A 25,914-nucleotide genomic window follows, 5' to 3' on the forward strand; every position below is an offset into this window, starting at 1 on the left:
TGACTGCATCCCATATTGCAGGACCTGGGATTGCGTTCTGCCTCTACTTCCGATTCAGCTTCCTGCTAATGCACCTGGCAGGCAAAGGATGATGGCCCAAGTACTTGGGTTCCTGTCTACTCGTGTGGGAGATTCAGATGGAGTTCCCGGTTCCTGGCTTGAGCATGGCCCAATCCCAGGTGTTATAGGCTTTTGGAGGAGTGAACCAGCAAATAGAAGTTGTCTATATGTCTCTCTCTTTTTGCCTTTCAAATCAATAAGTAATAAATTTTGTGTTTTTTTTGTTTTGTTTTGTTTTTTAAAAGAAGCACATATCTATAGGAAATTGGTATATGGTAGAGTTGACATAATGGATCAAAGGGAAAAGATTATTTAAAGAACAAACATTGGAAGCTGTGGCCCACTGTATGGAAAAAGTGGATTTAAATATTTTAATTTATTTTCATAGTGATATAACAAAACATAATTATATTAGATGATACAGTCACATATTATTAAAAAAAAAACCTACAAAACTACTACAAGGAAATACAGGAAAAATATCTTTATGCATTTGGAGTGTCACTGTAGACCAGAGAGCTACCTGGAGGCCCAGGGACTACGTGGAGGAACAGGTCCAGCCATCCCAGCCGAGGTCCCTGCAGGGAGTGAGGTCACCTGAGATTGTCCAGCCCCTACCCAAAAGAAGCACCCTGCCAATCCATGGCAACAAATCATGGCTGGTCTAAGCCACACGTTTAGGAGTGGTTTGTTGTACAGCAAACCCTATGTGATTCACATAGGGCACAAAAGTACAAGTCTCAAAGGAGAGATGGATGGATATAATGTATCAAAGGGAAAGCTTTCTCTTGAAAACAAACAGGATGAGATGAGATGTGCAGCAGCATGTCAGCCATGTAAAGCAGAGTCTACTTCATGTTTGTGATGGAATGGAGGGGAGTTCTACACAGGGCCTCCTCCCGCACAGCACTCGTGAGCATCTAGCGTACATCCAAAAGTGAAAACAAACAACATACCATATTCTTACCTGAAAAAGCCATTCACGCAAGAATCAAGGTGGTATTTATTTTTTGAGTAATTTTCCTGGCTCCAGTCTGATTACTTGGTTACAGCTGGTGAAGGTTTTCATAGCCACTGGGTCTGTGAACATGGACCACAGACCTGATGAGGTGACAGGTGTGGATGTGGTCATCGAGAGAGCACAGTGTTAGGCTGTGGGGCTGTGCGAAGCACTGGGCCGACAGCATCCAGGGAGCCCTGTAGAGGGTGGATTGGAAGCAGTCAGCCAGAGGGCACATAGGCCACCAGCCTCAGAACTTGGGGTTGGAAGCCTGGGCCAGCGATGAATAAAGCAACTTCTTCAGAAGTAGCGTGGTGGGAGAGATGCTCGGATTTCGTGCAGATGTGCTCAATTTCCAATAAATATTGGAAACTGTTTACACGAAGGAGGAACTTCCCAAAACAGTAAGAACCCACCATCAGCCCCAAAGCCTAACAATTTCAACCACAACCGATGACTCAGCTTTATTTCCCAGAATGTGAGGCAATCCCATCAAGGAAAAGCTGATTTTTAAAATGAGAAATAACTCATTTTTCCCCCCAGTTTGACTTTTTTTATTGTGTATATTTTTATTTCTTCAAATTATTTATCAGGAGTGACTGAAATAAAAAATGTAATTGAGTCCCATCATCATCATCATCATGGAAATGGCTTTAAGAGAAAACTGGTCAGAATAATATTATTGCTTCCCATTTTCAACCAGCACATAGTTGCTTTTGATAAGACAGACAAGAGCCTGTCAAGAATGCTCAAGATTATAATACAACATGCCTGTTTACAGGGGAACAAACCTAGGGAATAACTTATGTGAACTTCTTGATTTCATCATACAAGACAAGCACAAAAGCACCACCCATGCCTCTGAGGACGTTGGACCATGCACCCTTGAAAAACGCTTTGCCTCCTTCATCACGAGCAATCTTCCTCCAGCAGTCAAGTGTGCCTGTGTACATGATATCAGTTCCTTTACGCCCCGACTGCATCATCATGCACCGACGAACAGTGTCAAATGGATAGGAAGTCAACCCAGCAACAGCAGTGACAGACTGCGCGATCACCCAGCTGGTGAAGATGTGCGTGTTCCGGGACCTGGAAGCATTCCTTCTGCGGTGTCATAGATACCGAGGTAGGCAGCCCGGTAGATGATAATGCCCTGTACAGACACATTAAAGCCTTGGTACAGGCCCCTAATCCCATCAGATTTGTAGATCTTAACCAGGCAGTCACCAAGGCCTCTGAATTCCCTTTCAGCTCCAGCTTTGCCCACGTCAGCTGCTAGACGGGTACGGGCAAAATCAAGAGGGTACACGAAACACAGGATGTGGCTCCAGCAGCACCACCTGATGCCAGATTTCCTGCAAAGTAGCGCCAACACTGGGTCCTCTTGTCCATGCCACCCAGAAGGATCTGCTTGTATTTATCTTTGAAGGCAAAGTTGAGAGCCTGGGTGGGGAAGTATCTGATGACATTGGCCAGGTTACCACGCCAGAAGGACAGGACTCCCTGCTCCTTGGGGATACGAACCACGCAGTCTATAATGCCCTTTATTGCTTATCGGCAGTGATTTGCTTGCTGGCATGCTGCACCTGCAGCAGCAGCTTGACCCTCTCGATGGGTGCTACCGCGGTCTTGGAGATGGCCGCAGCCACTCCACCTGCCAGAAAGTGTTTGGCGAAGGACACAGCGGCATCTGTCATGTTGGAAGGAAAGAGGAGCCAGGCGACTGCGGGACAGGACTGGGCTGGGAACCGGCTTTGACTCCGGGACTCTGGGGTCCCCCAATTTGACTTTAAACACTCAATAAGACCCAAGTGCCATAACGTAAGACTCTGCTCCGGGTAATGTCAGAGGCTGGGTTCGATGTTAATGAAGTCCCGGGGAACTCTCAGGGCAGTGAGCGGAGCCAGTCGGGCCGCTCCGCGTGTTGGAGCAGCAGGATCATAGGGAACCTTTTCCCCTGTTTTAAAATTCTAGTATTACTGTCAGGACGTTGAGAACAAATACGCTTTTCTATAATAAAGCCCTGTTGAGGGAAAACAAGCCAACACGCTAATCCTTCCTCTCCACCCTGCGGGGACTTCCCTGGGCTGTTCCCCATTCATCCTCAGGTTTCTCTGCATGCCAGCGAGGGCCAGAAAAATCACCAGGCCCATAATACATGGGTAGATAGAAACAGAATCGCGGGACTGGACGGAGTCCTGGAACTGTGTTTTGTGTGTCTCTCCAGTTCTTGGGCCACACCTAAACCCCCAGAACTGAAGACCTCCCAGGACAATGCCTAATCTGTCTCCACAACTCATTCTGGTGTCTAAGAATACTTACTGTCAGGAAACTCGGCTTTGTGAGTAAACTCGGGCTCCTCTCACACCCATTTCCTCTGGCTCTGATCTCAGGCGGAGGTGGACCACAGCCGGGCGCACATTCCAGCACACCCGGCCAACACACGTGAAGATTGTTACCAAAATAGCCTCCTCCCAGCCCTGCCCCCAGCCCTGGCTGCTCTGGGTTAAAGCAGACCAGCTCTTTCATCTCGCCTCACGGGTTTCATTCTCTGAACTTAGACCTAGTGGTGCCGAATCTGTGACCCACAGTCCAATGAAAGGGTGATCACGGCTGGCTCCTAGGGCAACCAACAAAGCAGGTTTTCCAGAGGCTTCCCAGGAAGTGGGAGTTTCAATGCTAGAACCAGAAAAGTCCCTAGCAAATAGGAAGGAATTGGCCTCACCGGCTCTCTCTGGGGAAGGAAGGCTCCCACTGGAGGAAGAATGCTCCGTGCTGGGAGGAAACGTATCCGTGATGTCACAAACATGAAGACAGGCAGGTCAGTTCTTCTGTTCTCAGCACAGACCTCCACTGGGAGGAGACACAGTGGGCCCCCGGCCCACCTCCTGTAGCACCTGTGTGTCCTCCGTTGTCCGCACCTGGTGAGCAGGCACACCTGGAGACACAGACCTGTGGCTAAATAAAAGAATCAGAGCAGAACAAAGAGCGGATATGCAGTGTGGGAGGAGGAGGAGGAGGAGAAACGGGACACAGAGAGGGGAGAATGCTACAAGGAAGAGAGAAAATAGCCCATTGAGCTGGAGCAAAAGCAAGGGAGAGAACAAGGTTGGAAACGTACTCAAAAAGAGAAAGCCATTGGCTAGGAAACAAGTGAGAAGAAACAGGAGAAGCATGGAGAGGCTCATGGAGGGAAGAGAAGAACATGGTCCTGCCAGATTCATGCCCTTGGCACCTCAGGCAGAGCCACTGGTGACTGCCCTGCTCGCTCCTCCTTGTCCTCTCTTATACCCTTTGTTGTTTTTTTTTTTTTTTTTTTTTAAGATTTATTTATTTACTTGAGGCAGAGTTACAGACAGAGGGAGAGACAGAGAGAAAAGGCTTCCATCCACTGGTTCACTCCCCAAAAGCTGCACCTGTCAGAGCTGGGCCAATCTGAAGCCAAGAGCTTCCTCCAGGTCTCCGATGTGGATGCGGGGGCTGGAGCACTTGGGCCGTCTTTCACTGCTTTCCCAGGCCATCAGCAGGGAGCTAGATTGGAAGAGGAGCAGCTGGGACTTGAACTGGTGCCCCTATGGGATACCAGTGCTGCAGGCAGAGGCTCAACCTACCACACCACAGTGCCGCCCATCTCATACCCTTTAGAAGAGTAGTTCCCATACTCCTGGATTTCCTGGACCGGAAGACTGAAAAACAAATCAAGGGCAACTTAACGCCGTAACAGCACATAAAACTGAAAGCACCTTCTTCTCTCATCGGTATTTCCAAAAGCAAAGGGCATTGCTTCTCAAGAAAGAAAATGGTCGTCAGCCACTGAGCGCCCCCACCCTCGCACCCACAACATTCTCCTTACCCCACGCATTATACCGAGGAGTGCTGCACACCTTGTCCCAGACAGGTGCCTTGTTTCGTCCTGGCACTTGGGAAACACGGTTTTAGTGAACCTAGTTCAGCCTTGCCTCTGTAGAAAAATGGTGAAAGGCTGATATGTATCAAGCCCTGACCATGTGCCAACCCATATACTCAATTAGTATCCCACGCAACACTCGATAACACCTTCTAGTTACTGTCCTGCTTCAAGTGACGGGCGGGGAAATGTTAGCAACTTGCCCGTGGCCAAGCAGTGGAGGAAGGTTTTAACTTGAGTCACTTGGCTGCAGGGCAACATCGTGAAACCCTAGCTCCTTGCCGGAGGGCTTTTCTGGGCAGCTGGGGAAGGTCTTCATGAGCCCTCCTGTTGTGCCTGTGCCTCCGACTCAGAAAACACAAGGCTCCCCCTACAAAGTCGTCTCCAGTGCAGAAACGAGAGATTTAAACCCAGCACAGCTCGCTCTCCTGGCCGGTCCCCAGCTGGGTCACCCGGCCCTCGCCTCTGCCCTGGCTCGCCGGCCGCTCCTTCCCATCCAGGGTGGAGGCCCCTCTCCAGGGCTGCTCTTCCTATCTCTATTTGTTCAGAGGCTTCCTTCCTGGCCCCCTTTTCACTCGGAGATCTTCCCTCTTCAGCAGCTTTTGCCTTGATGTCTGACTTCTCCCTGCCTGCGAATCAGAACCATAGAAGGACTGCCAGGTAGTGTGGGGAGCAACTCGGACTGGACTGAGTTACTGGAATTAAGACTTATTCTATGCATCTGCTCTCCCACAATATGGCGCTGGGAGAGAAGAAAACAGCTTCTACACAGCTGCCTCCAGTTCAGCCAATAAACTGTAGGACTTACTCCTGATTGGAGGAGAGCAGCGTACTCGGCGTGTGGGCAGCCGAGTTAGGATTGGCGGAGGAGGACTATAAAGGAGGAGAGAGACGGCATGCACCAGGAACATCTGAAGGAACATCTAAGGGGAACACCTGTGCAGCCCCCGAGAGAGCCGGCTGGCGGTGTGCCGCTCCCCTGCGGAAGTGGGGAATGTGGCAGGGGGAACTGCCCTTCCACGGAGGTGGAAGGGATAGCAGCCAACCCGGGAAGAACCAGCAGCAAACCCGGGGAGGGCCGAGCAGAGGAAAGAACAGGGCAGGGTCCTGTGTCGTTCCTCCACGAAGATGGGGAGCGACAAGGTAGAAGCTTTATTATTCATTAGTAGGGATTTGGTCCCTGTAGGACTAAGACTCCAACAAAAGCTGATGCCTTCAAGTGTCCCAGAGGATTTAGTGGCAGGTAAACAAGAAACTGGGCTTCCCTCCTGGTCAAACCAAGTCCTATTAATGTATTTAGAGTTTATCTACTTGCCACTGGCTGGGTCTGTTTTCCTAGCTGTGTAGTAAAGAGAGAGTCATCCATTCTGGCTCCTTTATAAGCTGGAGGAACAGAATCTACATTGGTTTAATAAACTGTTGTGTAGACATGAGCATCAGAATCATGACTGGAAGGGGATTTAAAATGATTCCCCATCATCACTGCAGACAGATGCAAAGTCATCCTGTTTCCAAGAATCTCCCCCCCAAAAAAAAAAAATCTCCAGAGAATAGTCTACCACCATCAACTGATTCGGCTCACTCCAATGTTGAATAACACTGACTGCCAAACATTTTTCTTCTTTTAATGGAACCCTTTCACCATGGTCTCTGTGGGTGCCCTGGTGCAGCTGAAGACACCATCACCCACGAGACTTTTTAACACCAGCCTCTCATCTGAAGGCAAAAGCAAGTCACTTCTCATTTCCCAATCCTTGGAAACTCACTGGTCCAGCATCTTTAGTACAGTCCTAAATTTGGGGAAGGACCTCAAACTCTGCTGGCTTAGTAATTCTCGGGTCTGTCCCTCTGAAAAATCACCCGAGGACCCGTGCCACAAGCAAGTCCCACCCAGTACGCCGCAGCAGAGCCTGTGCGGGGCCTCCAGAAGGCTTGCAGCAATCCCAGGGGATTCCGATGCTGACAGTGTGCAGATAGGCACCGGGGAACCTGGGAACACTTGACCCAGTCTAGTTCGTTCTCAGATTTTCTTGTGACGCGCACCTGGAGCGCCTCTAACAGCACCTCTGATTGCTCCCAGGAAGGTACTTCATGGCTGGAGGCCTCTGAGTATGAGACAGTCACTCCTTTTACTAAGCCAAAACTGGCCTCTTTGATGCTTCTATCAACTGCGCTAAGTGTGGCCTCTGGTGCCAGGGTATCCCTTGTTCTCTTCATAACTTGTCCAATCTCAGTAATCCACAAACCACATTTCCAAAGCAACGTAGAGACAGTAAATGGTTCCTCTCCCCAGTCATTCATCATGTATGTGGTGAAACTACTCATCCAATTGTCCGAAAACTCGGCTGTAACCATCAGCACGTCGTGAAACAAGAATGGTCAAATGCTGGCTCAATGGTTCTCACACTGTAGTGTGTGAACCACCCAGAGGCCCTGTTAAAACTCAGATTGCGGCTCCAGGCCTCCTGCACAGGATCTGATTCAGGAGGGCGGTGGGGCCTGGGAATTTGGTTTCCTAGTTAGCACACAGGTGATGTTTCCGCTGGGGGTCCACACTTTGAGAACCACTGGGCCAATTAGTGCATGCTCAAGGTGGCGCTCACTAACCAGTGGAATGAGAACCTGCTGCCTCGGAACCAGCTGGGCCGGCTTTACAGAGTGTGCGTTTTTACAGGGCTTAGGAATCTGGAATAGCAGTGAGCATTGGCCAGTGGGTCTCAAAGTGTAGTGCCCAAGCCAGCAGCATCGGCATCATCTGCAAACGTGTTAGGCCCACAAGCACAGCCCATGTTTTAACTCGCTCTCCAGCAGAGTCTGACACACGCCCGCCCGTGTTCCGGATCCAGCAGCACAGGCAAAGCTCATACAGATGCCAGTCTCTCTGCCTCCTAGCTCTGGGTTTTGTTGTTGTTGTTGTTGTTTTGCTGTTTTTTTTTTTTTTTCGTAAGAGAACATGTTTGATTCTTCTTTGCACTGCCTGAGCTTCAAGGAGTTGACAGCCAAGTGGAAAAGCTGGCCCAGCAAAAGCTGCTGAGTTTGAAGGGGAGTTACCGGCTCTGGGATGTGGTGAGAGATGGCTTCATCGTGGGAATGCACATGACACAGAAGTTACCACTCTGACCAGTGCTTGGTGCAATTCAGTGTCATTAAATACATTCGCGCCATTGTGCAGCCATCACCAGCATTTGTTGTTAACTTCCAAACTGGAGCCTAGTGCCCACTGTTGGGTGACTGCTCTGCAGGACTCTCCCTCCTGCGAATCAGCAATTCAGCTCCCTACAGCCAGCTGCCCACACCTGGCAACCTCCATGCTACTTCCTGCCTCGTTGAAATTGACTTCTTTAAATACCTCGTGTAAGTGAACTCATTTTCTCCTTTTGTGACTGCTTATTTCACGTAACTATTGCCTTTTTTCTTAAGTAGGACATTTTATTTTAAAGAATCCACCTCAGGATAGAAACATGGACTAAATACATCTGAACAGAGTAACTTTTCCTGGATCCACTTTAAGGTTGTGAAAGATTGAAACACCTTGAAAATCTAAACATCATTGTAATGCCTATAAAGAAACTGTCTTACTGGTTTGTCTTGGGTGGAAATCATAACTTTTAAGATATTCTGATTTATGCTCAAGCATGTGCAAAAAATAGACTAAGCATGGGCCAGCACAGGGATAATTTCCACAGGAACAAAAGTGATCAAATGCATGCCACTTAGAAAGTTCCCACTGAGAGGCGAGGGTCGGCGAGACCTCTGCTCAAGGCCAGTAAGACTTTTCTGGAAGCTTGACTCGAATGCCAAGACTGCCTGGCCGAAATAATGGAGAAAGCATCCGCTGATCTTTCTTATCCTGGTAGACTAAAGCTTAGTTCATGGAATAAGGACGGGCGAAGCATCTGCAAGCTTCGTGTGCACTATAGCATGTGTCGAAAGGCGTTTCCTTCCTGTTTGAGTTTTAACTTTTAGGATTTCCTTCTCTCTCGAGGCTGCACGTGTGTGCACATGTGTGTCATGCTTTCTGTTTCCCATCGATGGACATTTGTGTGTTTCCACCTTCTGACTGCTGTGGCTAGAGCTGCCATGAACAGGTGTGTACAAACAGCGTGAGGGTACATGAGAACTCATTGTGTTACTGCCGCATTGCTTGTTTTATAAATTTAAATACTAAAAATAAGTAAAATAAATAAAAATCCATTTGAGGGCTTCTTCCCGGTTCTCCCAGTGGACTCCACTGATGTTCTTTAGATGCAGTGTCATCTTGGTCTTGAGCCGAATATGGGGACGGCAGAGGTTGATGAATAACCTGGCAGAGGTTAGGGTTAAGTCACTGGCTCAGGTGTTGAGTTCTGGATCTGGGTACAACTGCTAAGTGTTGCTCTAATACCCAACCCTTCCTCCTGAAAGCCTCTCCCTCCAGAATGTCCCCTAAGGGCAGGAATCTGTTTGTCTCGCTTCCTGCTGGGTCCCAGCTCCCAGAGTCCTGCCCAGCTATGAGAAGAACTCACTCTATGTGCCTAGTGAGTACACCATATCTGAGGCCTTGGGTCTCCCAGGGGAGGTAGTTGGGTCGCAGAATATCTCTCCCCTTCACTCGTGTTCAGAACCAGGCTCCTCAGGCAGCTCTGCTACTCACGGATGGGCTGCCCAGCCTGTGCTGGAAGCTGCCTCTGCTAGTTGGAGTCCTCCTTGCTGTCCTAGGCCAGGCCTTTTCTTGGTCATGCCAGACCTCTTTCCTGAGCCAGATGCCCTGTTGTTCTGATTTCGATGGCCAGCCATACACAGACATCCCGCCATATACAGACAGCTTCCTGATGGACACTCTTTGGGCTTCTATATTCGTGTTCTCCCCTTCATTCTCCACCACCAGTGGAGCTCCTGTCTTGCCATGGTCTTGGGCTCCGGGAGTGGCGGTGGCTCAGAGTCGGCCCCGGGTGAGTTCTGGCTTGCTCCATCCCGCCGTGCATCAGGTCTGAAGCTCGTGTTATGCAGAGTCGGGACAGAGCAGGTATTGCCGATCTGCAGCTCGGTGGCCCTCGTGCCGGCAAGCGCGACTAGTGAGCAGCAGAAGGTTGTGAAATGTCAGTCTTCAGAGTTGGGAGACTCTGGGTTGACGCCAGGTGTGGAAGCGTCAGAGGTGGGGAAGAGGTTTCCTGAGAGCCTGGATTCACACCAGCTGTCTGGAAACCTACAAACGGGACTAACAATGGGTGCTCACCACCCAGAGGATGTCTCCTTGCAGACCTTGAATTTGGGGTTCATGTTCTTTGGTGGAGAAATAAAAACCCTAGTGAATAACGAAAGATGATTCTCAATGAATGAGATTTACTGTTCTACAAGTGATGATGACATCACTTCACTCCACACTCACCCCACCTGTCTAGACGCTTTGGTCTAGCAGCAAAGCTCGAGTCTGAGCTCTAGTTGAGGTGGTTGTGGTTTTCTGGCCTTTTGAATGCTGTGCCAGTTTAACAAGACTGGCTCCTGGAGAGTTACACTAGGAGGAGAGAGCTGAGGCAAAATGTTAAGTGATTGGATTTGTGCTAAAGTCAGGAAAAGGCAGCGTTTAGAAGCAACGCACTTGCCAGATTGTTCTTCTGAAATCCTAAGGGTTTGCTGTGTGGACATGCTGAGTTACTGTATCACTTCTGAAAGGGTCATCTTCATCTCTATGACGTGTATTGAACGCTGTGCTTTCGCAGTACTGTAAACCTTCTGTGAGTGACACCTGTAACTAACACTTGCCTCTTCCATGGCCACGCCAGCTTTACTTTATGCACCCGAAGTTGTGGCTTTGAAATACAACCCTCTTGAGTTGTCAGTAGAAAAATGAAGTATTCAGAAGAATGAATTTGATAGGCTATGAAACTGGATAGAGTCTTGCCTTCAGCATCCATCTTGCCACATATAAAACATTAAGGGAGGTGATGTTTCTGGAATCCATTTCCACCCACAAACACAAAACTTGGAAGAGAGAAACGAGATGGGCATTTGCAGGGACAGTGCATGATGCTGCCCTCCCCCCACGAGAAAGAGCCCTCCACGCCCTGGGGCAGGTCCTGGGAGAGGCCCGGCCCTGCCCCTCACGGTAAACAACTTACAGAATCAGGTTGGGAGGGCAACGCGGGCCCAATGCAGCTGCAGCTTGCAGAACCCGGGACCACGTGCGGCTGTCTTGAGGACGAGCCAGTTGTGCTGGTTGACTCCTGCACAATTTAACGCTGGGCTCGCCACTGGGGCGCCGCGTTCTGCTGTGGGCCGCCAGTCCCCGCCAGTCCCCGCCAGTCCCCGTCAGTCTCCGTCAGTCCCTTTCATGCGTGAAGGTGAACGCCTCTCCCAACCTGACTTTTAGGTGGCCTTCTGTGGAATTAACGAACTTGCGTGTGAGTCCTCTTGGATTTTGGGCTCCTGTGGTGTGCCAGTGCTATTCTAGGATCTCTTTTGAAAGAAGAGCGGTTATCTAAGTGGCGAGAGAGCAAGTAGAACTGTTTTATAATTAAAGGACGGTGTAGGTAGTAGGAAAAGGATGATACAGGCTTGACATGATGACTAAGGCACAGTTCTTGCTGTTAATAAGCTTACATTCTGGTGGAGTGTGTGAGGCCAACGTACCAAAATAGTAGTGACCATATTTTTCAAATCCAAATTTGGAACACATGGTTTCAAAAGAATGGGCGCACTTTATGGGGACAACTGGGCCAAGTGTTTGGAATGCTGGTGGATTTCGGACATGAAGCTGCCTTGCTTAGGACAGAAGACAAAAGGGCAAGTTCTATAGGAGGTATGTGTGGTTGCTATGTCACTTCCAGGGAGGAGGGACCTTCAACATGACGCTCCTTAACACGCCTCCGTCCAGGTGGGCACCTGCTTACGCCGTATCCCCTCCACCAGGGACTGAGGTATCGGCTGCTGTGACCTCTCCAGGCCAGCTACCCTGCCCCTCTCACCAGTCACATGTGCTTGCAAGCTGGCTGTCTGGTCTTAGGTGTTGAACAAACTCCCTTTGAATTCAAACGTGTGACAGGAACTGTCAGGCAAAGAGGCTCAGATACTTTGAGTTGGCATCAGGTGCTACCCTAATTTCAACTTCATAAGTACCACTTGAAAATAATTCTTCTAAATTAGATATGCATGTTAAACTAAAAAAAAAAAAAAAAAGGCGGGCCAGTGCTGTGGTTAGGTTAATCCGCCGCCTATGGCGCCAGCATCCTATATTGGTGCCAGTTCTAGTCCCGGCTGCTCCTCTTCCAGTCCAGCTCTCTGCTGTGGCCTGGGAAAGTAGTAGAAGACCCTGCAGCCACATGGGAGACCAGGAAGAAGCTCCTGACTTCGGGTCGGCACAGCTCCGACCGTTACAGCCATTTGGGGATAGAACCAACGGAAGGAAGATCTTTCTCTCTGTCTCTCCCTCTCACTGTCTGTAACTCTCTCAAATAAATTAAAAAAAAAAAAAACTTAAAAGGCAAGGGAGGAGGAGGTGGAGGAAGAAAGAAAAAAATGAATCTGGCAACACAGACTGAGGTAGCAAACCTTTATACCCTCTGGCCTTGTACTTCACCTTGGGAGACTGCCCCTGAAAATAGTCCAGCGGCCTTGCTATTTATAGAGTGAACTATGAGAGCTGACCAATACTTCACAATAGGAGATCATTGATTAACATGATACTCTGAGCTACTAGATGTCCTGGAATAGAGCAGTAAGTGGGAATGTGTATATGAAAAACATAATGAAAAGTAGAACGTGAAAACATGCACACGTTGATTACAGCCTTGTAAACTGAATGTACATACCGGCGTAAATCCAAAAGAACTCCTATGAAAGAAATACCTGGTGTTTTCCAGATTTTCCTGTAAGTTGCTCTCATTAATATTTTTGAAAAAGGGAAGTGTGAGGACACAGGAGTGTTACTTGAATTACCACAGTTTGCAATCTCATGGAAGTTTTTGATTTACGGTATTGAGTTATGTTGCAAGTAATCTGAATGGTTAAGGTAACACTCTAATTATGTCTTAGCGAACAGACGACTTCTGTGTTCTCTGTGTTGTGAAGTGGCTACCATGTGCTTGTACTTGGAGATGCTCTCCTTAGTGGAGGGAAAAGGGGTCACTTGTCACTCCCAGCTGGGAGACCGGAACCGATGAACTGTCATGATGTGAATGCCAGGCACCCGATTTCTTCATTTGAAGAAAAAAACGCTGTGTGTCCTCCTTCCTCCCCATTTCCAGGCCCTCATCCGGGTCCCTCCTACTCTTACCCTTGCCTATCCAGTGACCTGGCTGGGTTGAGTTGGGGACAGTGACTGGAAAGAATGCCTCCCAGCCTGGAAGAGGGCTGCAAGGAGCCACCGGTTGGGCTCAGCCGCTCAGACTGGAAAGGAGAGTGCAGCTGACCCCGAGGCACATTCTGGCCCCTCCAGCAACAGCCCTGGGGTGTGGTCTTGCCCAGCCTGGGGCCAGAGGCTGCTCGACACATGCCCTGATTGGGCGTGACCATCTAGGTTTGAAGAGGCAAGCCCAGGAGCTGTGTGGGCAGGGGCCAGGGAGTACCTGTCTGTCCTTCCCAGTCCTGATGGCTAACAGTGGCAGAGGCCACTGGTCCACACCAGTCCCCAGTCACAGACCCTGGAGGACTTTCCACACCTGCTCCTGAGGCCATCCCTGACATGAGGCAGGGAAGCATGGGTGAGAGGAGGGGCTCCTTAGCCTGCAGGATTAGCACTGCTCAGGTTTCCCCATGAAGCCTGGGTCTCTCTGGGCGGTGGACTTGTGCTTCCTGGTGGTGGTAACAGGAAATGGCGAGTGAAAGGACAGTGGGGGGCTGTGGGTAGGATGTGGCCAGCACAGATGTCACCATGGGGGCAGGGGTGCAGCCAGGGCAGCTGCAGGCACTGTAGCCTTGTGGGCCACGTACTGGCTGCCACAGAACCCTGAAAAAGGAGAAGGTTGCTTCTCCCGTGGTGGGTGTTCATGGACAGGCAGCAGCGGAACAGACCAGGGCTGGTGGTTTGCTCACCTCACCTCACCTCCACCTGCTGAAGAAGCCGTGCCCTGCTGCACTGAGCTGGGGAGGGGCTGTCCGCTGTGGGGAGCCCTGTCTGCAGCCTGCAGGGGAAGCGGGTGAGCTCCGGCCTCCCTGTACGCAGGCTCCTGGTAAGCAGTCTCTGGATAGCGGAAGAAAGCCGGGCTTGTGAAATTGGCCCACCCGCTGTGATGGCCACCTGCTCCCCAGTGTGTCTTCCCCACGTTCAGGGGGTGTCCACTGCACTCCTCTGCCGCTTCCTGTGGTCCTCTCCTGCTTGCTCCCTTTCCTTTCTGTGTCCTTTCCCTCTTGCCACCGCCCCCTCTTCTCTGATGCTAGGAACTCCTGGTTCTGTGGTGCCTGCCGCCTCCTGACATCCAGCCCAGGACAAGGGAAAACACAAAGCAGAAATGAATGCGATGCCCGGCCAGCGCACACCCCAGACCCCAGCTGCGCTCGCCGGCTGCTGCCACCCCCTCCTCCCAGCGACATCTTCCAATATCCAGAACACTGCCAGCTGTCACATAAGGTTTCCTGTCTTCACATATAGGACATCTACTGTGGAAAACGGATTATGCAAACGCACCAGCCAGGCGGGGGGTGGGGGGTGGGGGATGCTGGGATGCTGCCCCCGAATCCATCCTTTCCACAAAGGCGGGGACTGAGGTGACCTCCAGTCCTTGGAACCCAGCTGACCACATCTCCCCGTCACAAAGCTCACTTCAAAGGGAAGCAGAGAAAGGGATAAAAGGGTTTGATCGCTGGAGGAGAAAGACTGTGTGTGTGTGCGCGCACGCGTGCGCACGAAGTGCCAGGGACAAAGGGATGGCAAAGGCTGCAGTGGATTATCCCCCCTCCCCCCCCGCCTTAAGGAAGCCTAATGAGTGCAGAAAAAAGTGAGGAGCATTTCTAACAAAGATGTGAGGAAGCAGACAGGAGCCCCAGGGCGTGGTAGGGTGACCTTGCACATTCACTAACATGGGCCTCCCGCCCTCGAGAAATGCCACTCGGGCATACATCGCCCTGCTAACCTGTAAAGAGCTATTAACATCAAACTAAAGGCCCAGAACAGCGCCGGAAGTAGGGTACAAAGGTTCTTACTGTTGCCCTGGAACCTGGAACCAATCGCCTGAGCTGTTGGGCCTCAGTTTTGAACTGGAGGCCCTTAAGAGCAGCCAGGAGGGTCGTTCTGAGGATCCAGTGAGGTCACAGCAGGGAAGCAGGGTGTGCGCCTCTGGGGTGTGGGAGAGCCGGCCCACGGGCAGGCTGCCCCCGCACTGGGTTTATTTTTAAATGCCATTGAATTTCACAGAGCATAATGACAGCCTGCAGGGTGTGCTCACTGTGCCTGCCCCACCCACAGCTTCTACAAGGAAGCCATCCAGGCCACAGTCACGCCACAGGTCGGCATCAGAGTGAGGAGGAAGAGTGTTGGGTGCCGGGGTGACCACAGCTGGAGGGGGAGGCCCTGGCGCTCAGTGGTCGGGATTCCACTGTTGTCGATGAGAACTGCCCTCTGAGGGCTGCGGCTGTCCAGGTGACTGAGGCAGAGCTCTCCGCCTGGAAGCCAGAGACCGTGGCGTGGGCGCCGAGGGCAGCCCTGGGAGGAGCTGTCGTCTTGGACACGGCAGCCTGGCACGGAGGGCTAGGTCATGCTCAGCAAAGGCTGCAGGGAGCTTGAGCCCTCGCTGAACCCTGAGCCCCTGGAACATGTGGGAAACCAGGTAGTGCGCTCTGCGGTTCGGGCCCTGGCCGAGGTGTGGCGTGGCCTCCTAGCAGGCAGAAGCTCAAGAATTCGGGTGTGGCGGCCACACACCCACTTCACCACGAAGATGTGAGGGCACATGGGGACCCCAGGCTCTCCCAGCACCCATAGGTGGCCAGGAAATGGTGGAGGCTGAGGACAAGGCACCCACGTCGGTGCTGTCTCTGCCATCAAGGGAGTTCGTGGGTCCAGGAACCGAATGAACAGATCCCATCTTGTCTCGCTGTCACACGGACTCCATCTGCTGTGGTCAGACTAACCACTTGGGGCCCACACGGTACAAGGAGCAGGTGCATCTAGAGCATCTCTGCGCAGCGGACAGGAGAACAGGAGGATCAGTGGGTTCTCTCTGCCTCTCGGGCTCCTGGCCTCTCTGTCCCCCTCTGCCATTGTCTGCTCCAAATCTGTCGTTCAGTCTCCAACTTCATGTGTCACTTTCTCTGTTGTCCTCAGTTGCTCTCTTTCTCCCTCTCTGGGTCTCCGTGTGTCTTTTTTTTTCCCCAAAGAAACCCTTTGTGTGTGTGTGTGTGTGTGTGTGTGTGTGTGTTGTTTAAAAGATTTATTCATTTGAAAGGCAGAGTTACAGAGAGGCAGAGAGAGAGAGGTCTTCCATCTGCTGGTTCACTCTGCAGATGGCTGCAACAGCCAGAGCTGCGCTGTGCAGGGGCCCAAGGACTTGGGCCATCTTCCACTGCTTTCCCAGGCCATAGCAGAAGCAGAGAGCTGGATTGGAAGTGGAGCAGTCAGGATGCAAACTGGCACCCATATGGGATGCTAACATTGCAAGCAGTGGCTTTACCCTCCAAGCCACAGTGTCAGCCCTGCAGAGAAAGCTTTTGTTTAAGGAATACAAACTTCATATATTTCATGGGTACAACTTTAGGAATGTAGTGATTCGTCTCACCAAACCCACCTCCCACCCATATTCCCACCCCTCCTCCTGCTCCCTCTCCCTTTCCCAGTCTCATTTTCCACTAAGGTCCATTTTCAATTAACTTTACACACAGAAGACCAACTCTAGGCTGAGTTCAACAATTTGCATGAAAGAAAAACTGCTCAACACTTGAGACAAGGGCTGTTCAAAGTCCTTGCATCTCGAAGTTCACTTTTTTTTTTTTTTTTAAGAAATTTAAAGCACCTAAAAAGGATGCATTTTTTTTGACAGGTAGAATTACAGACAGTGAGAGAGAGAAAGGTCTTCCATTGGTTCACTCCCCAAATGGCCGCCATGGCTGGCACTGCACCAATCCGAAGCCAGGAGCCAAGTGCTTCCTCCTGGTCTCCCATGTGGGTGCAGGGGCCCAAGTACTTGGGCCAACCTCCACTGCCCTCCTGGACCACAGCAGAGAGCTGGACTGGAAGAAGAACAACCAGAACTAGAACCCGGTGCCCATATGGGATGCCAGTGCCACAGGCAGAGGATTAACCAAGTGAGCCCTGGTGCCAGCCCTTAAAAATGATACATCTTTTGAAAGCACTTAGACATAACTATGAGACATAAGACTATCTTCCATTCCTCCATTTAAGAGATTAAAAGAACGTCCTTGTAAATGAGCTTTATCATTAAGGAAGCACCTAGGAAAACAAGCAATGGAGTTGGACACTTAGGCATAACTAAAACTTATGAGATATAAAAATATCCTCCACTTAATACACTAAAATGAAATAAATCTTTGAGAATGTTTTACTTGTTAACTCTCATAATACAATTCTTTGAAGATAGAGGTCCTCCATGGGAAATTAATGCACGATGACTCCTATTGTTAACAATTAATACTCTTATAACATCAGTGATCACCTGAGGCTCTTGATGAGCTGCCTAGGCTATGGAAAACTTTTGAATCCACAACTTTGTCAGTATTTAGATAATGCTATAAACAAAAGTTGAAGTTCTCTCCTCCCTTCAGAGAAATGTACATCCTTCTTTGACAACTTCTTTCCGCCATGGCTGGCACTGCACCAATCCGAAGCCAGGAGCCAAGTGCTTCCTCCTGGTCTCCCATGTGGGTGCAGGGGCCCAAGTACTTGGGCCAACCTCCACTGCCCTCCTGGACCACAGCAGAGAGAATGCAGGGTCTCACCCACTGAAGTCCTTCATGTAGGACATTTTCTTGCATAGTGTCTTGGCTTTCCATTACTGAAATGTTCTCGTGGGCTTTTCAGCCAGACCAGAATGCCTTAAGGGCTGATTGAGATCAGATTGCCACTTAAAGCAATTGTCATTCTATGAGTCTGCTGTGTGGACTGCTTCCCATATTGTAGCATTCACTCCTTTTAATTCTATTATTATTACCAGGCACTTAATCCTACTTATATGGATAACATTAAGATGGTATTTTTATGACCCAGCTTAAGGGGATTTAAGGTCCCGTGGCAAGTTTTCAAACTGTACTCTTATAAGTAAGTTCGTAATGATGTATGCAGAACTATACAGCTTTATAGTTATAAAATTCATATACTTCCTAACTACAACTTTAGGAACATGGTGATTCTTCCAACTGTGTGCACCTTCCCAGCCATACTCCCACACTTATTCCTCCTCCATCTCTTATTCTCTTATTTTTTTTACTAAAATCTATTTTCAATTGACTCTATACACATCTGATTAATTCTATGTTAAGTAAAGAGTTCAACAAATAGTGTGGAAAAAATAAAACTGTTGCTCAACAGTCAAGACAAGGTCTGTTCAAGTCTTTGCTACTCAAAGTGTCAATTTCACTCCTACAGATTGCCTTTTAGGTACTCTATTTATCACAGGTCAGGGAGAACATATTGTGTTTTCCCTTTAAGACTGGCTTATTTCACTGAGTATGATGTTTTGTAGAGTCATCCATTTTGTTGCAAATGACCAGATTTCACTTTTTTAACCACTGGGTAGTATTTCATAGTGTACATATCCCATATTTTCTTTATCTAGTCTTCAGCTGCCAGGCATTTGGGTTAATTCCTTGTCCTAGCTATTGTGGATTAAGCTGCAATAAACGTGGGGATACAGATGACTATTTCATATGCCAATTTCATTTCCCTTGAGTAAATTCCCAGGAGTGGGATGGTTGGTTATATGGTAGGTCTATATTCAGATTTCTGGGGTATCTCCATATTGTCTTCCACAGTGGTTTTACCAGTTTACATTCTCACCAACAGTGGATTAGGATACCTTTACCCCCCACATCCTTGCCAGCATTTGTTGTTTATTGATTTCTGTATGAAGCATTCTAACTGGGGTGAGGTGCAACCTCATTGTGGTTTTGATTTGCATTTCCCTGATGGCTAGTGATCCCGAACACTTTTTTATGTGTCTTTTGGCCATTTGGATTTCTTTTATTGAAAAATGTCTAAGACCTTTGCTCATTTTTTAACTAGGTGGTTTTGTTATTGTTGAGTTTCCTGACTCTTTATATATTCTGGTAATTAATCCTCTATCAGTTGTATAGTTTGCAAATGAATTTTCCCATGTTGTCAGTTGCCTATTCACTTTCCTATTTCTTTTGCAGTATAGAAGCTTCTTGTTTTGATATAATCCCATTTGTGAATTTTGGCTTTGAATGCCTGTGCCTCTGGGGTCTTTTCCAAGAACTCTTTGCCTGTGCCAATGTCACAGGGTTCCACCAATGTTCTCTGATAATTTGATGATAATGGGTCATAACTTTAGGTCTTTAATCCAGTTTGAGTGGATTTTTGTGTAAGGTCTAAGTTAGGGGTCTTTCTTCATACTTCTGCATGTGGAAATGCAGTTTTTCTGGGATCATTTATTGAAGAGACTACCTTTGCCCCAGGGATCGGTTTTAGCTCCTTTGTCAAATATAAGTTGGTTGTAGATGCTTGGATTGATTTGTGGTGTTTCTATTCTGTTCCATTGGTCTCTCCATCTGTTTTTGTGCCAGTACCAGGCTGTTTTGATTGTAACAGCCCTGTAGTATGTCTTGAAATCTGGTATTGTGATGTCTCCAGCTTTGTTTTTGTTGTCCAAGATGGCTTTAGCTATTCAAGGTCTCCTGTGTTTCCATATGAATTTCAGCATTTTTTATGAGGAGAATGTCCTTGGAATTTTGATTGCTATTATATTGAATCTGTAAATTGCTTTTGGTAGAATGGACATTCTGATGATATTGATTCTTCCAATCCATGAACATGGAAGATTTTCCCTTTTTTTTTTGTATCTTCTATTTCTTTAATGTTTGTAGTTCTCATCATCGAGATCCTTGACATCTGTGGTTAAATTTATTCTAAAGTATTTGATTTTTTTGTAGCTATTGTGAATATTATTGTTCTTAAAAGTTCATTCTCAGCCATGACATTGTCTGTGTATACAAAGGCTGTTGATTTTTGTGTACTGATTTTATATATTGCTACTTTACCAAACTCTTCTATGAGTTCCAATAGTCTCTTAGTGGAGTCTTTTGGATGTCCTATATATAGAATCATGTCATCTGCAAATAGGGATAGTTCAACTTTGTCCTTCCCAGTTTGTATCCCTTTGATTTCTTTTTCTTGCGTGATAGCTCTGGCTAAAACTTCCCGAACTATATTGAATAGCAATGGTGAGAGTGGGCATCCTTGTCTGGTACCAGATCCCAGTGGGAATGCTTCCAACTTTTACCCATCCAATAGGGCACTGGCCATGTGTTTGTCATAGATTGCATTGATTGTGTTGAAGAATGTTCCTCTATACCCAATTTGCTTAGAGCTTTCATCATGAAAGGGTATTATATTTTATCAAATGCTTTCTCTGCCTCTATTGAGATAACCATACGGTTTCTGTTCTTCAGTTTGTTAATGTGGTGTATCACATTGGTTTGTGACTGTTGATCCATCCCTGCATACCAGGGATAAATCCCACTTGGTCTGGGTGGATGATCTTTCTGATGGGTTATTGGATTCAATTAGCTAATATTTTGTTGAGGATTTTTGCATCTGTGTTCATTGGGGAAACTGGTCTGTAATTCTCTTGGTTCCATCTTTTTCTGGCTTAGGAATTAAGGTGATATTTGCTTCATAGAATTTGGGAGAATTTCCTTCCTTTCAATTGTTTTGAGTAACTTGAAGAATTGGAGTTCTTTAAATGTATGGTAGAATTCAGCAGTGAAGCCATCTGGTTCTGGGCTTTTCTTTGGGAGGGCCTTTATTACTGATTCAGTTTCCATCTTGGTTATGGGTCTATTTAGGTTTTCTATGTATTCATGGCTCTATTTAGGTAGGTTGTATGTGTCCAGGAATCTATCCATTTCTTCTAGGTTTCCCAGTTTGTTGGCATATGCTCTTTGTAGTGATTTCTGATGATTCTTTTTATTTCTGTGGTGTCTATTGTTACATTTCCTTTTTTATCTTTAATTTTATTGATTTGACTCTTCCTCTTTTTTTTTGGTTAGCTGGGTCAATGTTGTGTCAATTTTTTCAAGAAAACCCTTCATTTTGATGATCTTGGGTGGTTTTTTTTTGGGGGGGAGTTTCAATTTTCTTCTCTAATTTTAATTATTTCTTTTCTCCTAGTTTTGGGTTTGGGTTTCTGTTTTTCTAGATCCTTGAGATGCATTGATAGCTATTTGTTGCCTTTCTAATTTCTTGATGTAGGCACTTATTGCTATAAACTTTTCTCTTAACACTGCTTTTACTGTATCCCATAAGTCTTGATATGTTGTATTTTAATTTACATTTGTTTCCAAAATTTTTTAATTAACTTTTGATTTCTTCCATGAACCGCTGTTCATTCAGGAACATGTTGTTCAATCTCCATGTGTTTGCATATGGTCTAGAGGTTCCTGAGTTGCTGATTTCCAGCTTTACTCCATTGTGATCAGAGAAGATGCATGGTATGATTTTTTTTTAATTTGCTGAGCTTGCCTCATGGCCTAACTGGTGGTCAATCCTAGAGAAAGCTCATGCACTGGTGAGAAGAATATGTATTCTGTGACTATAGGATGGAGAGTTCTGTAGAAATGTTAGGTCCATTTGGTATACAGTGTCAGTCAACTCTGCTTCCTTGCTGATTTTCTGTCTGGTTGATCTGTCCATTGCTAAAAGTGGGGTATGGAAGTCCCCCACTACTACTGTATTGGAGTCTGTCTCCCTTTAGATTTCTTAACATTTCTTTTAAATAGCCAGGTGCCCTGTAATTAGGTGCATATACATTTATAATAGTCACAGCTTCCTATTGAATTGATCCCTTAACCATTACATTGTACCTTTCTTTGATTCTTTTAATGGTTGTTGTATTAAAGTCCATTTTTTTCTGATATTAGGATAGCTACACGAGCTCTTTTTTGGTTTCTGTTAGCATGGAATATAATTTTACATCTTTTTCACTTTTAGTATGCATGTATCTTTGTTGGTGAAATGTGTTTCTTATAGGCAGGAAATACATGGGTTTTGTTTTTAATCCATTCAGCCAGTCTGTATCTTTTAACTGGAGAGTTGAGGCCGTTTACATTCAAGGTGACTATTGATAAGTAATGACTTTGCCATGACATTTTCCTAGAAATATTCCTATTTTTTACTTTGGATTTCCTTTGTACTTTTACTGTGAGATTTTCTGCCTTTACTTTCTTTGGTATTGATGACCATGTTTCTGTGTTTTTGTGTAGCACATCCCTAAGCATCTTTTGGACAGTGGTGACAAATTCTTTCAATTTCTGTTTGTTATGAAAGATCTTTATTTCACCTGCATTCATAAATGAGAGCTTTGCAGGGTACGGTATTTTGGGTTGACAATTTTTGCCTCTTAAGACTTGGATTATATCTCTGCATTCTCTCCTAGCCTATAGGGTCTCTGAGGAGAAGTCCATTGTGAGTCTAATCGGAGATCCTCTGAAAGTAATCTGGCATTTTTCTCTTGCACATTTTAGAATCATTTCTTTATTTTCCTGTGGAGAGTTTGACTACAATATGTTATGATGAAGATCTTTTCTGTTCATGTCTATTAGGAGTTCTATGTGCTTCCTATGCTTGGATGGCCCTTTCTTTCTCCAAATTAGGAAGTTTTCTGTTATTTCACTAAAAAGGCCTTTTAATCCTTTTTCTTTCCAAGCCTTCAGGAACTCCTAGAACCTGCATGTTTGATCATTTGGTAGCATCCTGTAGATTCCCAACAGTGTTTTTTAGTTTTCTAATTTCTTCTTGTTTTTGGCATTATATAGTTCCTGAAATTTGTCTTCCAAGTCAGATTTTTTTTTGACAGGCAGAGTGGACAGTGAGAGAGAGAGACAGAGAAAGGTCTTCCTTATTGCTGTTGGTTCACCCTTCAATGGCCACCGCAGCCGGTGCACTGCGGCCGGTGCACCATGCTGATCCGATGGCAGGAGCCAGGTACTTATCCTGGTCTCCCATGGGGTGCAGGGTCCAAGGACCTGGGCCATCCTCCACTGCACTCCCTGGCCACAGCAGAGAGCTGGCCTGGAAGAGGGGCAATCAGGACAGAATCCAGCGCCCCGACCAGGACTAGAACCCGGTGTGCCAGCGCCGCAAGGTGGAGGATTAGCCCAGTGAGCCGCAGTGCCGGCCCTAAGTCAGATATTCTTCTGCCTCGCCAATTCTGTTAAGACTTTGCACTGCATTTTTTTATTCTATTGAATCCTTCATTTCTAAGATTTCATTTTGATTTATCTTAAGATCTCAATTTCATGGAAAATTTCTTTCAAGTGATGTACGGATTACATTAGTTTGTGTTTTTGCTTCTTGTTTTTCTAAGCAATCCTACGATCAATCTTTTGAATTCCATTAGCCACATTTCTTCAATATGTTCATATTCACAATCTAGAAGTGTTTTTTGGGGGTGTCATGTTGTGTTCCTTATTGTTTCTTGAATTGATGCATTTATTTGGCATTTGTGGAGATATTCTTGATATTCTTTTCTTTTTCTTTTTTCTTTTTTCTTTTTTCTTTTTTTTTTTTTTTTTTTTTTTTTTTTGCTGTGGCAGCTTTTATCTTCGGACTATGCCTCTGGATTAGTTGAATGTCTACTTTTTCAGTGAATATATTGAGGTATGTCATGGGTGTGGCCAGGGAGCTTGTTCAGTGCTCCAGGGTGAAGGGAGTATCCAACGTAACACCCACATTAGTTGTGGTAAATCTTCTGTGTTTTTTTTTTTTTCAATTGGAGGGGGGTTTGTTCTGTTCTGTTGGCATAGACTCAGCTCACCTTCTCTCCTCAAAGGAGACCAGTGCCTGGGTGCTAGCCCCAGCAGGTACAACGTTCATCCACACTGCACAAGAACCACATAAAGGATCTGTGCAGTCCTCGGTGTAAGCACAGATTCCACAGCAGTGTCCACCACCAGGAGAGTCCTGAGCATGTGGAGCCTCCCATGGTGATTGCCTGAAGTCCCAGCCACACCCTTAGCCCTCCCACGCAGCTTCAGTGTTTTCAGCCCCAGCACACAAGCCTCCCACAGTCACAAGCACCCAGCCCCCTTTTAGTTCTCTCTGCCAGACTTGGGTGTCTTGTCTTGGCTGGTTGCCAGGTACAGACATGAGCTGGTACAGCTGTTACGTATGTCCAGAGTGGTGCCCACTCTCTATATGCTTATTACAGGACACCATTGCAGGATGATCGGGGGAGAGAAATGAGCACCCCCATTTTCTCCTCTGGTTTGGCAGATACACTATTCCCCACAGGGCTCCAAGCTGGATTTTCTCCAGGCTTTTCCTGCAGCTTTATCGCCAGTGATTTGGGCTGCTGCAGACTGGTCTTGCCTCACTCTCCAAAGCTGATTTGAAGGCTCTCAGCTGCTGGAGTCCTGAGTTGTGTGCGTCTACACCCTCCACGTAGGTCCACAGTGTCCCTCTAATTTGTGTGGCATTTCCTCTATCATTTCTTTAACTCTTCCTTGAGACTGCATACTCTCCTTCTTTTCTTTTTTACAGGCAGAGTGGACAGGACAGTGAGAGAGATAGACAGAGAGAAAGGTCTTCCTTTGCCGTTGGTTCACCCCCCAATGGCCGCTGCAGCCGGTGCGCTGCAGCCAGCACACCACGCTGATCCGAAGGCAGGAGCCAGGTACTTATCCTGGTCTCCCATGAGGTGCAGGGCCCAAGCACTTGGGCCATCCTCCACTGCACTCCCAGGCCATAGTAGAGAGCTGGCCTGGAAGAGGGGCAACCAGGACAGAATTCGGCGCCCCGACCGGGACTAGAACCCCTTGTGCCGGTGCCACTAGGCAGAGGATTAGCCTATTGAGCCATGGCACCGGCCCATACTCTGTCATCTTAATCGAATCCAGTCCTCTCTGGTTTTTGGTCTTTTTTCCTCTCTTTGTCTCTCCACCAATGGTGTCTATTTCTGTGGCCCTATCTGTCAGTATGCCTGTTTGTCTGTCTCTGCCTCTCCATGTCTCTCCCCACCATGTCTCTCTTTCCCCAACCATCTCTGTCTCTCTCTGTGGCCCCATCTGTTAGTATGCCCATTTGTCTGTCTCTCTGCCTCTCCATGTCTCTATCTTCCCACCTCAATGTCTCTCTCCTCACCATGTCTGTCTTCTTTCCCCCTCCATGTCTTTTTCTGCGGCCCCATCTGTCAGCATGCCTGTTTGCCTCTCTCCATTATCTCCCGACTCTGCTTCATCACGTCTCTTCCCACCCTCCTGGGTCTTTCTTCTTGCCCCACCCTGCCCCAGTCTCTCTCTTCATCCCCCATGGGGTCTGTCTGTCTCTCTACCCTTCCCTGAGTCTCTCTCTCTGTCCTTTTCTCTCTCCCCCTTCCAGGTTTCTCTCTCCCTCCTTCCTTCCCCCCTCCCCCCTGGTCTTTCTCCATCTTCCCCCTCTGTCTCTCTTGGTTCCCCCAACAGGGGTTTCTCTCCCCACCCCCATGTCTGTCTCTCCATCCCCCTTGCCCCTGCTCTCTTTCTCACCTCACTCCATGATTCTACCCCCTGCTTCCCTCTCCCCCTCTTTTTCTGAGAGTTAAACAGAGTGATCTTCCTCTGCTGGTTCACACCCCTAATGGCCTCAATGGATGGGGCTGGGTCAGGCAGAAGCCATGTGCCTCAGACTCCATCTGGGTATCCTGTCTAGGTGGCTGGAGTCCCAGTCCTTTGGCAATCTTCCACTGCCTCCCGGGGAGTATTAGCAGGAAGCTGGGTCAGCAGAGCAGCCAGGACTGGAACCTGCCCTCTGCTGTGGGATACTGGTGTCGCAGGTGGCAGCTGAGCTGCTGCACCACAACAGTGGCTGAAA

At 47.7% G+C, this 25,914-nt stretch overlaps 1 long non-coding RNA gene and 1 pseudogene across 2 annotated transcripts; both read right to left on the minus strand.

The window, feature by feature from the left end:
• Positions 1-513: 513 nt before the first annotated feature.
• On the minus strand, positions 514-6,555 carry LOC108177154 (uncharacterized). Its single transcript, XR_016213896.1, has 7 exons — positions 5,117-6,555; positions 4,914-5,021; positions 4,699-4,746; positions 4,477-4,591; positions 3,786-3,998; positions 1,028-1,257; positions 514-638 (listed from the first exon to the last, which is right to left on the minus strand). It is a non-coding gene; the product is annotated as an uncharacterized LOC108177154 (long non-coding RNA).
• LOC100352409 (ADP/ATP translocase 2 pseudogene) lies at positions 1,610-2,867 on the minus strand (annotated as a pseudogene). The gene has a single exon (XR_016213895.1). The product of XR_016213895.1 is annotated as an ADP/ATP translocase 2 pseudogene (transcript).
• Positions 6,556-25,914: the final 19,359 nt, after the last annotated feature.

This window comes from Oryctolagus cuniculus, chromosome 10 (assembly GCF_051225735.1).
Source record: "Oryctolagus cuniculus isolate XC-2025 breed Fujian yellow rabbit chromosome 10, ASM5122573v1, whole genome shotgun sequence".
NCBI lineage: Eukaryota > Metazoa > Chordata > Mammalia > Lagomorpha > Leporidae > Oryctolagus > Oryctolagus cuniculus.